At 38.7% G+C, this 13,103-nt stretch overlaps 1 protein-coding gene across 1 annotated transcript in view; it reads right to left on the reverse strand.

Moving 5' to 3' along the window:
• The window catches only part of DAP (death associated protein), a 259,617-nt gene that overhangs the window by 126,582 nt on the left and 119,932 nt on the right, over window positions 1-13,103 (reverse strand). The gene's annotated exons all lie outside the window — the stretch shown is intronic.

A 13,103-nucleotide genomic window follows, 5' to 3' on the forward strand; every position in this document is an offset into this window, starting at 1 on the left:
ATTTTCTTTTTTATCTTTTCATTATTATTCGTCAAGCCAGGTCCCAACAAAGTTTGTTCCTGGTAACGAATCATCAAAATCTTAGTTTTAGAACAGATATCTAAAAAACGAGCCTCCTATGCTCCCAGTTTGATAACTGAAATATAAGAAATTGGAATAAGCTAATGTGAAAGCGTTATTTAGATCTGGAAATTATCCAGAGAAACTGCTGACCAATAGCAGCAGACAATGCCTCAAACCAATATGCCGTCACACTAGTGACGGTAGCAGAGTACACAGAAGTTGCCATTGTAGACCCCATTGTGTGTCCCATTACGAAAGTCTTTAAATGGAACTATCCTCTAAGGGTATAGAAGGTCTCGTAGTGAAATTTAAACTACCCCTTCCCCCCTAAGGAACATCATACAGCCTCCTTAGCGGAGACGACTATGGAAAACAGTCTTGTAAATATAGGAAATGCCTGAGGTATCATTCCATATGAAACTGAAACTCTCAGCAACATTGAGAAACCATTTAGAATAACCATTCTTCTGGCAAGCTCTTTTTTTTTTTTTTTTTAAATATAGAATGCCTCAAAACCCCGAGAGGAGTGTGAAGGAACACAGAGCACTGCATGTGGGCCACAAAATTTCGACTAAAATTAAAGAAAAAAATTGTGGCCAATGTTAATAGGCTCCGAAGCAGCAGTCGCCGTAGAGGGAGTAGATTCAAAAGAGAAAATAAATCAGAATAGAGGTTAATAAAATTCTCTATTTTAATCTCTCTTTTTTTAACATAAGAAACAATACTGTGCCCTTAAATCTGAAAAGAAACTCTATTCTTGTGGGCTTTTGTTTCATCCCCAATCACAAGGGATGAATTAACAATAAACAGCTGAAATTCATGTATAATAATTGAACACAGAACGAAACGTTACTGTCCCTTTAAATCATTAAGTAACCCAATTCTATGTGTTTGTTTACCATCCTACGTCACAAAGGATGAATTTAACAAATAAACAGCCGCAAGATCTTTTAACAAAATTTACACAGAAATAACGTTACTTTTTCTTTAAATTTTAAAAGAACATCTTATTTCTGTTTTGCAGAACAATCCATAAGAATATACTTTGACTGAAAATAGACATCACTATGCATCCTCAAAGAAGCAATGGTTATGAAAGGAACAGCAGAGCACAGCTTGAGGTTCATAAAAATAATCTGGACACAATAGTGGCCATTACAAGAGCTTTAGAAGGAGAAATAATAAAAAATAAACCCATAAACAGTACTGGTTCTTGAAAAGCCAAAATAACATTTTCATTATTGAGCTTTTACAGCCTCCTATCCCAAGCAACCACGGATATCACAGATAAATTGCTGAAGTAAACCATCAGCCATATAAACTAGACACTGAGAACGTCATGTTTCCTACACAACATGACATAAATCCCACGCAGGACAGCAGTATAATCGTTTTGTATGCGTGCACTTAATGCGACCTAAAAACGTCGTTCCCACATTTCACTTTATTAATTAGGAGAAAACTGCCTAAGCATTCACTGCACACACTCGCCCTTTTAAGAGAGCCACGCAGTGAAAATTCACAACTCCCCAGCAGCGAAGGGGAAAAAAGGCGCGCAATGAAAGGAGCCGTCTCTCTAAGGACCGCCCATCGTGGGCGGCAACCTCATAAGACGGGAAATCTAACAAACGTCCCCCGGTCAGCCATATCTTTTACAAATGTCAGAACGGGTGAAAAACACAAGTGCCCAGCATTACGGTTACATTCACTCGCCTAGATACTTTCCAAGAGGGCGATATGAAATGTAGTAAAAACTCTTACAGGGAGCACTGTCAGAATAAAAAAATCTTCCGGTCGGCTATTATTGTTAATATAACTGTCGGGAGATGGATCCCAGTACAAGCATGTAACGCTTACGAGTCCCCCTTGCATCATGCTGTCCTCATTTAACCAGTTATGAGACGCTACACATAAATACATAGCCTAGTATGACTAGCAGTCAAGAGCGTCAGTGACCAGTAAAATACATGTGCTGTCTAGTATAGTCTCCCAATCTAAGGGGAGAAGACATACATGAATAAAGAGCCCATTTTTTACACAAAGGGCTGTCCATATATAGTGCAAGCAGCCAACTTCCATCTGAGGTCTTCTTTCTTCCAAGCCCAGAAATAAACAATGGCACTTACCTCACAATCTGCCGACAGGAAAGGCAGCTCCCAGGTGTATGAAATCCTACTGCTCACATGGACCTGAGGATCATAAGAAAAAACACAGAGTAAAAAACCCTCATAAGTTTTTTCCCCGGATAGGGCAGCAACAGTATGGGAGGCGCAGTGAGAATTATGTCCCACAAGTTCCCATTGCTCTAAAGCCACTAAATGCTCTACTGTAGAGACTGATCTGGACTAGGCTACACCACAGAACAAAGCAGCACACTTTGGCACTACTTTAAAAATAATAAACTCTTGATTGAAGAATCTATAACTAACACCTCACTTTACCTCTTCCTATCACTAACACAGGCAAAGAGAATGACTGGAGTGGGAGGGAAGGGAGGAACTATATATACAGCTCTGCTGTGGTACTCTTTGCCTCCTCCTGCTGACCAGGAGGCGTAATCCACACGGATGAAATCCGTGGACTCATCGTATCTTTAAAAAGAAATACTAAATTTCTCTGAAAGGAAAACCTATGTATATGAAAATAACAGTGATTTTAAGGTGCAGTGCACGGAAAACAGCATAATTTGATTTGTATTAGGCGTAATTGTCATGCATTAGCTCAGCAGAGTTGGTATGTCTCAACATTGCCAGGTTAATCTGAAATGTTCTTTGTGTAAGATCCGTGTTTGTTCAGGAATGTTGTGGTCTAAAGACCCCCTCCTTCTCTTGCATGGTATTTCTTGATACTGTGAGTTAAGGCTGGCTATGAATGGTTGAATGATCGTAAATTATAACAAGGGCGGGGGCATTGACAAGACAAAGGAAACACTGAGTTAGAACTGAATGTTTCCTAAAACCTAGGCAGAACTTGCAGAAGGAGCAACAACTGAAGCAGGTTCTCACCATATACCTAAAGGAATTTGGTAATTGTTTGTTTATTATGTCCCATTTTAATTTTAAAGAATTGCATCTTTGCATATATGTTATTTTGAATGTTTTTATAATTTGGCACTGTGCAACCTGTATTGGTATTTTTGTTATTAAATATAGAGAAAATCTAATTCTGTCTTTGGGCACTAATATCTAAATACACACTCTGAAGAGGCAAAGTTAAAGGCACGTTGCCTAATTGTTAATTATGTGAGTTATTGGGTTTCCAAGACACCCTTTTAATTTAAAATTCTTGGTGGTGACAGAAACTTGTTAAACTGGGTTGGTGTAGGCAGGATTTGAGGGTTAATTTGGTGTCCCTTTAGGTCCTTAGTAGAGTTAAAGGTAAGAGAACCAGAAGCTGCGTGCTATTAACCCCTTTATGCCCACACCCTCCCAATTGTGACGGCTGGTTGGATAGGCTTAATCGTCACAGTAATATTAAAGTTTAAACCAAGAGAACAAAACAAATTTGATAACAGAAGTAAATTGGAAAGTTGTTTAAATTTGCATGCTCTATCTGAATCATGAAAGTTTAATTTTGCATTTATTTGCACTGGGTTGTCAAAATTAAAACTGTGGAGCTATAATTGCAGAGTATTGAATACTGGGACAAACTTATTTTAGAAATGCATAAAGCAACACAGTTCCTATAAAACTGAACAGTGCTCTTTAGCTCCAAGAGCAGAGTGTAAAATGAGCATCTGTGCTTTTCTGAACTGGCAGCATTATCTGAGTCTTGAATCATTGTTTCATTCTTTGAATAGTAATATGCACAACCTGGGACACGGTGGCTCATACAGTTGGCAGGGTACTGCTTAATGATGCCAGCTGATGCCGTGTGAGTGCTCATCTGGATTTAACCAGTAATCGTTTGGTTTCTAGTGGTATTCTGTAATTTTATTACATTTCATAGTAATTCAGAGGACTAACTTTTATACTGTGCTTTTTAAAAAGATATAGCTTAAAGGGACAGTCTACTCCAAAAATGTTATTATTTAAAAAGATAGATATTCCCTTTATCACCGATTCTCCAATATTACATAAGGAACATGGTTATGTTAATATACTTTTTACCTCTGTGATTACCTTGTTTCTAAACCTCTGCAGACTGCCCCCTTATCTGTTATTTTATTTTTTTGCAGACTTGCATTTTAGCCAATCAGTGCGGACTCTTAAGTAACTCCATGGGCATGAGCAAGTTATCTATATGGCACACATGAAATAGCACTGTCTAGCTGAGAAAAACTGAAAATGTAGAAGCCGCCTTCAAGAGCTTAAAAATTTGCATATGAGCCTACCTAGTTTCAGCTTTTAACGTATACCAAGAAAACAAAGCAAATTTGATGAGAAACGTAAATTGGAAAGTTGTTTATAATTGCATGCCCGGTCTGAATCATGAAATTTTAATTTTGACTAGCTTGTCCCTTTAAATAAATACATTTAAAAAACACAAAACTTAAAAAGACCACTAAAGTCAAATTGAAACTTTTATCAGATAGAGCCACAAGTTTAAACAATTAATTCACATCCATTATCTAAATATAAACAACTTTGAGGCAACAGCTACAACTGAGCATGTGCAAGATGCACAGAATATATACATGTATGCATCTTGTGTCACATGACAGTGGGAAAAATTTGTCAGTTTGAATTTCACAAGAGGAGTAGAAGTTTTTTGCATTGTCAATTTATTATGCATGTATTGATTGTTATTTTACTGTGTTTAGTGATCCTTGAAAACTATATTGAACGCTATGGCTTTTTAAGAGTTAACTATTTCTTGGACATTGACATCCGAATGCTTTGTTAGCATTTAAATGCAGAAGAAGGCTACAGAAGGAGCAGCAATGTGCTACTGGGAGCTAGCTGAACATATCAGATAAGTCCATGACAAAAAAGGTGTATATGTGCAGCCCCCAATCAGCAGCTCCCAGTAGTGCAGTAACAAATTATACCAAAAAAGCAAAGCAAATTAGATAATACAAAGTAAATTGGAATAAATTGGAAAGTTGTTTAAAATTGCATTCTCTATCTGAATTATGAAAGAAATATTTGTGTTTCATGTCCGTTTGAAAGGACATAAAAGGCTAAAATAAACGTTTGCGGTTCAGAGATGCAATTCTAAGATACTTTTCAATTTAATTTTGTTATCAAATTGACTTTGTTCTCTTGGTATCCTGTGTTGATAAGCATGCCTAGGAAGGCTCAGGAGCAGCAATGGATTACTGAGAACTGATTGGTGACTACACACGCCTCTTTTCATTGGCTCACCAGATGTGCTCAGCTAGGCCCCAGTAGTGAATCACTACTCTGGAGCAGGCTTTATATATAGTTATATGCAACAAAAGTGCAATGATAAACTGTACAAACACAGAGCATCTTCTTTTCGCACTTTTATGCCCTTTGAATGCGGGAATTTTGTAAGATTTTTGGAAACCAAGTCCTAGAATCCTTTACATTTTTAAGTTTGTTTCATTGATATGTATAATTTTACATCTATTATAATGAAACAAAGTAACGGGATTTATAAAAATCAGATTTAATCAAAATGTAATTATCGCTGAATGCAGAACATTCTGCGATCTGAGATGTCATTGCAGAAAATGCAACAAGTCTGCAGAAAGAATGAGACAAATGCAGGAACTGTTAGCACTTTAGTTTTGTAGCTCTGCTCCCCATCAGCCTGTTCTCTTCAAACAGCGATGTGCTCTGGATGCACTGTGTAAGTTTTCCTTAAAAGGGACATAAAACCCAAAATATTAGCCTAAAACTTAAAATACTATAAAATCTCAGGCTATGATGCACACACTAAACATGTGCCTACTAATAGCCTGTGGGCTGTGTGGGAACACAAGGTACTTACCCTGCAGACACCCATTCCACTGTGCTTACCCAGATGGTACTTGCGAAAACAGTAGAGAGCCCATCCAGTACTGCACTAGACAGAGGATTCCTGAGGGAGTACATATAAATGGTCAAGCAGAAGGCTGAAGGGCCAGTTACAGGCTTGTGACCACGGCTGCCACAGTAGAATTACATTGCACAGCACTGTACTCATATGTTCCTTTCTTCAAAGTTTCCCCCTATGAGGGAAAAACGGGTTAAAAAAATCCCCTCAGCACCTCAATCTTCCAATGCTCCTGGAAAGGCAAAGAAAGACTGGGAGGTACAGGGAAGTTAAAGGGATATTAAAGCTCTTTGTGTAAGGTGTCCTTGCCTCCTCCTGGTAGTTAGGTAATGAACTCCCAACAGTAAAGAATTGTGGACTCTCGCCACCTTAAGAAAAAAAAATCTTAAACTTGTGTGTTTTCTAATGGACATTGTTTGTGAAGCTCTGCATGTGTACAAGTGATGAGCAGTGTTTTTTAGTGACAGATAATTATGTGCACATACTTGGCATTAGATACTATCCTGCTCTGTTTAAATATTGATAGGTAATGCAACAAATGATATCATAATCTTAACATCTGGATGAGCCACTGCAGATGCAGTCACCCAGATTGCTTTGTAATTTAGATGTGAGAGTGCAATTCCATTTGTAGTGGGAAAACAGGAAGGCGCCAATAGGGTGATAACGTTTGAGACCCTGACAGGTAAGTATGAGAAAAAAGGGTACTCACAAGTAGGGCGGCACTTAGACGTGCCAAACCAAGCAGACCGGGACCTCAGCGTCGCCCGGAAGACTCGATCAGGCAACAACCAATCGTCAGGCCGGACCAAATTCCGTGTGGCCAGTCGGGAGCACTGGATGCTGCCACACCTCTCTCTTCGTATGCCGATTCCAAACACTGGCAAGAGGATAGGAGATAGGGATATCACGTGTGAAGCTCTCCCGATTACCGAGAGTTTAGTTACCACACGCCAACAAACTGGATAACGAACTGGATAGAGGAAGGAGCAAACTCCAGCAAAGTTACTTAAACAAATTTATTAAAAAGTTTAAAAACAATGCATAAAAGCAACGCGTTTCTCGGCTACACAGAGCCGTTTCATCAGCCTGATGAAACGGCTCTGTGTAGCCGAGAAACGCGTTGCTTTTATGCATTGTTTTTAAACTTTTTAATAAATTTGTTTAAGTAACTTTGCTGGAGTTTGCTCCTTCCTCTATCCAGTTCGTTATCCAGTTTGTTGGCGTGTGGTAACTAAACTCTCGGTAATCGGGAGAGCTTCACACGTGATATCCCTATCTCCTATCCTCTTGCCAGTGTTTGGAATCGGCATACGAAGAGAGAGGTGTGGCAGCATCCAGTGCTCCCGACTGGCCACACGGAATTTGGTCCGGCCTGACGATTGGTTGTTGCCTGATCGAGTCTTCCGGGCGACGCTGAGGTCCCGGTCTGCTTGGTTTGGCACGTCTAAGTGCCGCCCTACTTGTGAGTACCCTTTTTTCTCATACTTACCTGTCAGGGTCTCAAACGTTATCACCCTATTGGCGCCTTCCTGTTTTCCCACTACAGATTTTCTAACCGTTGACATACGATAAAGAAGAGCGGCCTCACATCGGATTGTTTGCACTGACATTCGTTTACGTCACCTTAGGCGCACCTCCATCAAGAACTGCTTTTGTTTTGATTTCTTGTTTCCATGCAATTCCATTTACCTAAAAAGCCAAGTACATTTAAACTATATGTGTCAAATTCTGTGCAATGTGTTTTTTTTATAAAGTGTACAACATGTTAAAAAAACACAATGGGTGGATAATTATAGTGAGATAAAATATTTGCACTGAACTGCAAAATACTAGGTAAGCACAGGTTTACACAAAAGCAGGCCATTTCTGAGTGGAAGAGACATTTATTGTAAGGCAGAAAGTGATATTCAGAAGAAAGAATATGCCGTTACCTGTGACATTACACACATATTGTTCATTGGCTCTATAGAATGAAAAGGCTAGAATGTCTCTCTGGCAGAAGTCCCAGCAGAAATGGCTGTGAAAGTAACAATATGCTGGCACATATCTATGACAGGAGAGTTTATTTTACCTCTCACTAGCCAGCTGCAATATGACCAGAAGACATTAATACAACTATTCCTAGTAATTTGAAAGTAGATATAAGCTCAAAAGGCAGTCAACCCTGCAATCAGCAAAAGTACTGTACAAGAAAACAAGCAAAGAAAAAAAAAAATGCACATTTTTTAAATGCGAGATGGGTAACATTCATCACTTAAAGGTATATGAATTCAAACATTTTATTCTATGATTTAGATAGTGGACAACATGTTAAACAACTTTCCAATTTATTTCTGTTATCAAATTCCCTTCATTCTATTGGTATCCTTTGTTGAAGAAGTAAAAATGCACTAATGGGAGCTAGCTGAACATCGGGTGACCAATAGCAAGATGCATCTAGGTGCAGCCACCAATTAGTAGCTGGCTCCCAGTAGTGCATTTCTCCGCCTGAGCCTACCTAGGTTTACTCTTCAACAAAGGATACCAAAAGGAAAAAGCAAATTTGCTAAAAGAAGTACTTTGAAACGTTGTTAAATTTGCATGTTCTATCTGAATAGTGAAAAAAAATATTTGGGTTTAAGTAGTTAAAGGGACAGTCAACACCAGAATTTTTGTTGGTAATTAAGGGATTATCTATCTTTTAAAACAATTCCCCAGTTTTGCATAGCAAACACATTTATAATTATACACGTTTTACCTCTGTAATTACCTTGTATCTAAGCCTTAGCAGACTGCCCCCTTATTTCAGTTCTTTTGACAGACTTGCATTTTAGCCAATCAGAGCTGACTCCACTGTAAATTTGCGTGCATGAGCTCAATTTTATCTATATGGAACACATGAACTAATGCCCTCTAGTAGTAAAAAACTATGAAAATGCATTCAGATTAGAGGCGGCCTTCAAGGTCTAAGAAATTAGCATATGAACCTCCTAGGTTTACCTTTCAACTAAGAATACCAAGAGAACAAAGCAAAATTGGTAATAAAAGTAAACTGGTAAGTTGTTTAAAATTACATGCCCTATTTGAATCATGAAAGTTTTTTTTTACTTGACTGTCCCTTTAAAAAACAAAAAAAAAACCATTTGATTATTTAAAAAGTGGGTGTTTTAACACAAATAAGTTACACCAACATACTATGACAATTTTTCAGATGCCAGAATAGGTATAGTTCTTTTATTTCTTGTATGTTATACTTTGAACTATGGAATTCTATTATTATTAATTTATAATTTATATGAGTGTGCCAACGGATTCTTCAGTGCTTTTGCTAAAAGGAGGCTAAATAATGGCCTTAAGCCATTAACAAAATTAAACAGAAATATGGATAAAAACATAATTTATGTAAGAACTTACCTGATAAATTCCTTTCTTTCATAATAGCAAGAGTCCATGAGCTAGTGACGTATGGGATATACATTCCTACCAGGAGGGGCAAAGTTTCCCAAACCTCAAAATGCCTATAAATACACCCATCACCACACCCACAAATCAGTTTAATGAATAGCCAAGAAGTGGGGTGATAAGAAAAAAGTGCGAAAGCATAAAAAATAAGGAATTGGAATAATTGTGCTTTATACAAAAAAATAATAACCACCACAAAAAAGGGTGGGCCTCATGGACTCTTGCTAATATGAAAGAAAGGAATTTATCAGGTAAGTTCTTACATAAATTATGTTTTCTTTCATGTAATTAGCAAGAGTCCATGAGCTAGTGACGTATGGGATAATGACTACCCAAGATGTGGATCTTTCCACGCAAGAGTCACTAGAGAGGGAGGGATAAAATAAAGACAGCCAATAACGCTGAAAAATAATCCACACCCAAAATAATTTAAATTTTATAATGAAAAAACTGAAAATATAAGCAGAAGATTCAAACTGAAACAGCTGCCTGAAGTACTTTTCTACCAAAAACAGCTTCAGAAGAAGAAAACACATCAAAATGGTAGAATTTAGTAAAAGTATGCAAAGAAGACCAAGTTGCTGCTTTGCAAATCTGATCAACCGAAGCTTCATTCCTAAACGCCCAGGAAGTAGAAACTGACCTAGTAGAATGAGCTGTAATCCTCTGAGGCGGAGTTTTACCCGACTCGACATAAGCATGATGAATTAAAGATTTCAACCAAGATGCCAAAGAAATGGCAGAGGCCTTCTGACCTTTCCTGGAACCGGAAAAGATAACAAATAGACTAGAAGTCTTTCGGAAAGTCTTAGTAGCTTCAACATAATATTTCAAAGCTCTAACTACATCCAAAGAATGCAATGATTTCTCCTTAGAATTCTTAGGATTAGGACATAATGAAGGAACCACAATTTCTCTACTAATGTTGTTGGAATTCACAACCTTAGGTAAAAATTCAAAAGAAGTTCGCAACACCGCCTTATCCTGGTGAAAAATCAGAAAAGGAGATTCACAAGAAAGAGCAGATAATTCAGAAACTCGTCTGGCAGAAGAGATGGCCAAAAGGAACAAAACTTTCCAAGAAAGTAATTTAATGTCCAATGAATGCATAGGTTCAAACGGAGGAGTTTGAAGAGCCCTCAGAACAAAATTCAAACTCCAAGGAGGAGAAATTGACTTAATAACAGGTTTTATACAAACCAAAGCTTGTACAAAACAATGAATATCAGGAGGATTAGCAATCTTTCTGTGAAAAAAAACAGAAAGAGCAGAGATTTGTCCTTTCAAGGAACTTGCAGACAAACCTTTATCCAAACCATCCTGAAGAAACTGTAAAATTCTCGGAATTCTAAAAGAATGCCAGGAAAAATGATGAGAAAGACACCAAGAAATATAAGTCTTCCAGACTCTATAATATATCTCCCTAGATACAGATTTACGAGCCTGTAACATAGTATTAATCACAGAGTCAGAGAAACCTCTTTGACCAAGAATCAAGCGTTCAATCTCCATACCTTTAAATTTAAGGATTTGAGATCCTGATGGAAAAAAGGACCTTGCGACAGAAGGTCTGGTCTTAACGGAAGAGTCCACGGTTGGCAAGAAGCCATCCGGACAAGATCCGCATACCAAAACCTGTGAGGCCATGCTGGAGCTACCAGCAGAACAAATGAGCATTCCTTCAGAATCTTGGAGATCACTCTTGGAAGAAGAACTAGAGGCGGAAAGATATAGGCAGGATGATACTTCCAAGGAAGTGACAATGCATCCACTGCTTCCGCTTGAGGATCCCTGGATCTGGACAGATACCTGGGAAGTTTCTTGTTTAGATGAGAGGCCATCAGATCTATTTCTGGAAGTCCCCACATTTGAACAATCTGAAGAAATACCTCTGGGTGGAGAGACCATTCGCCCGGATGCAACGTTTGGCGACTGAGATAATCTGCTTCCCAATTGTCTATGCCTGGGATATGGACCGCAGAAACTAGACAGGAGCTGGATTCCGCCCAAACCAGAATTCGAGATACTTCTTTCAAAGCTAGAGGACTGTGAGTCCCTCCTTGATGATTGATGTATGCCACAGATGTGACATTGTCTGTCTGAAAACAAATGAACGATTCTCTCTTTAGAAGAGGCCAAGACTGAAGAGCTCTGAAAATTGCACGGAGTTCCAAAATATTGATCGGTAATCTCACCTTCTGAGATTCCCAAACCCCTTGTGCCGTCAGAGACCCCCACACAGCTCCCCAACCTGTAAGACTTGCATCTGTTGAAATTACAGTCCAGGTCGGAAGAACTAAACGATGGTGATCTGTCCACCACGTCAGAGAGTGTCGTACAATCGTTTTTAAAGATATTAATTGAGATATCTTTGTGTAATCCCTGCACCATTGGTTCAGCATACAGAGCTGAAGAGGTCGCATGTGAAAACGAGCAAAGGGGATCGCGTCCGATGCAGCAGTCATAAGACCTAGAATTTCCATGCATAAGGCTACCGAAGGGAATGATTGTGACTGAAGGTTTCGACAAGCTGATATCAATTTTAGACGTCTCTTGTCTGTCAAAGATAGAGTCATGGACACTGAATCTATCTGGAAACCCAAAAAGGTTAACCTTGTCTGAGGAATCAATGAACTTTTTAGTAAATTGATCCTCCAACCATGATCTTGAAGAAACAACACTAGTCGATTCGTATGAGATTCTGCTAAATGTGAAGACTGAGCAAGTACCAAGATATCGTCCAAATAAGGAAATACCACAATACCCTGTTCTCTGATTACAGACAGAAGGGCACCGAGAACCTTTGTAAAAATTCTTGGAGCTGTTGCTAGGCCAAACGGCAGAGCCACAAACTGGTAATGCTTGTCTAGGAAAGAGAATCTCAGAAACTGATAGTGATCTGGATGAATCGGAATATGCAGATATGCATCCTGTAAATCTATTGTAGACATATAATGCCCTTGCTGAACAAAAGGCAGGATAGTCCTTACAGTTACCATTTTGAATGTTGGTATCCTTACATAACGATTCAATATTTTTAGATCCAGAACTGGTCTGAAGGAATTCTCCTTCTTTGGTACAATGAAGAGATTTGAATAAAACCCCAGCCCCTGTTCCAGAACTGGAACTGGCATAATTACTCCAGCCAACTCTAGATCTGAAACACATTTCAGAAATGCTTGAGCCTTCGCTGGATTTACTGGGACACGGGAAAGAAAAAATCTCTTTGCAGGAGGTCTTATCTTGAAACCAATTCTGTACCCTTCTGAAACAATGTTCTGAATCCAAAGATTGTGAACGCAATTGATCCAAATTTCTTTGAAAAAACATAATCTGCCCCCTACCAGCTGAGCTGGAATGAGGGCCGCACCTTCATGTGGATTTAGGAGCTGGCTTTGATTTTCTAAAAGGCTTGGATTTATTCCAGACTGGAGATGGTTTCCAAACTGATACCGCTCCTGAGGATGAAGGATCAGGCTTTTGCTCCTTGTTGTGACGAAAGGAACGAAAACGATTATTAGACCTGAATTTACCTTTAGACTTTTTATCCTGTGGTAAAAAAGTTCCTTTCCCCCCAGTAACAGTTGAGATAATAGAATCCAACTGAGAACCAAATAATTTATTACCCTGGAAAGAAAGGGAAAGCAGAGTAG

Source organism: Bombina bombina, chromosome 5 (assembly GCF_027579735.1).
Source record: "Bombina bombina isolate aBomBom1 chromosome 5, aBomBom1.pri, whole genome shotgun sequence".
Taxonomy (NCBI): Eukaryota; Metazoa; Chordata; class Amphibia; order Anura; family Bombinatoridae; genus Bombina; species Bombina bombina.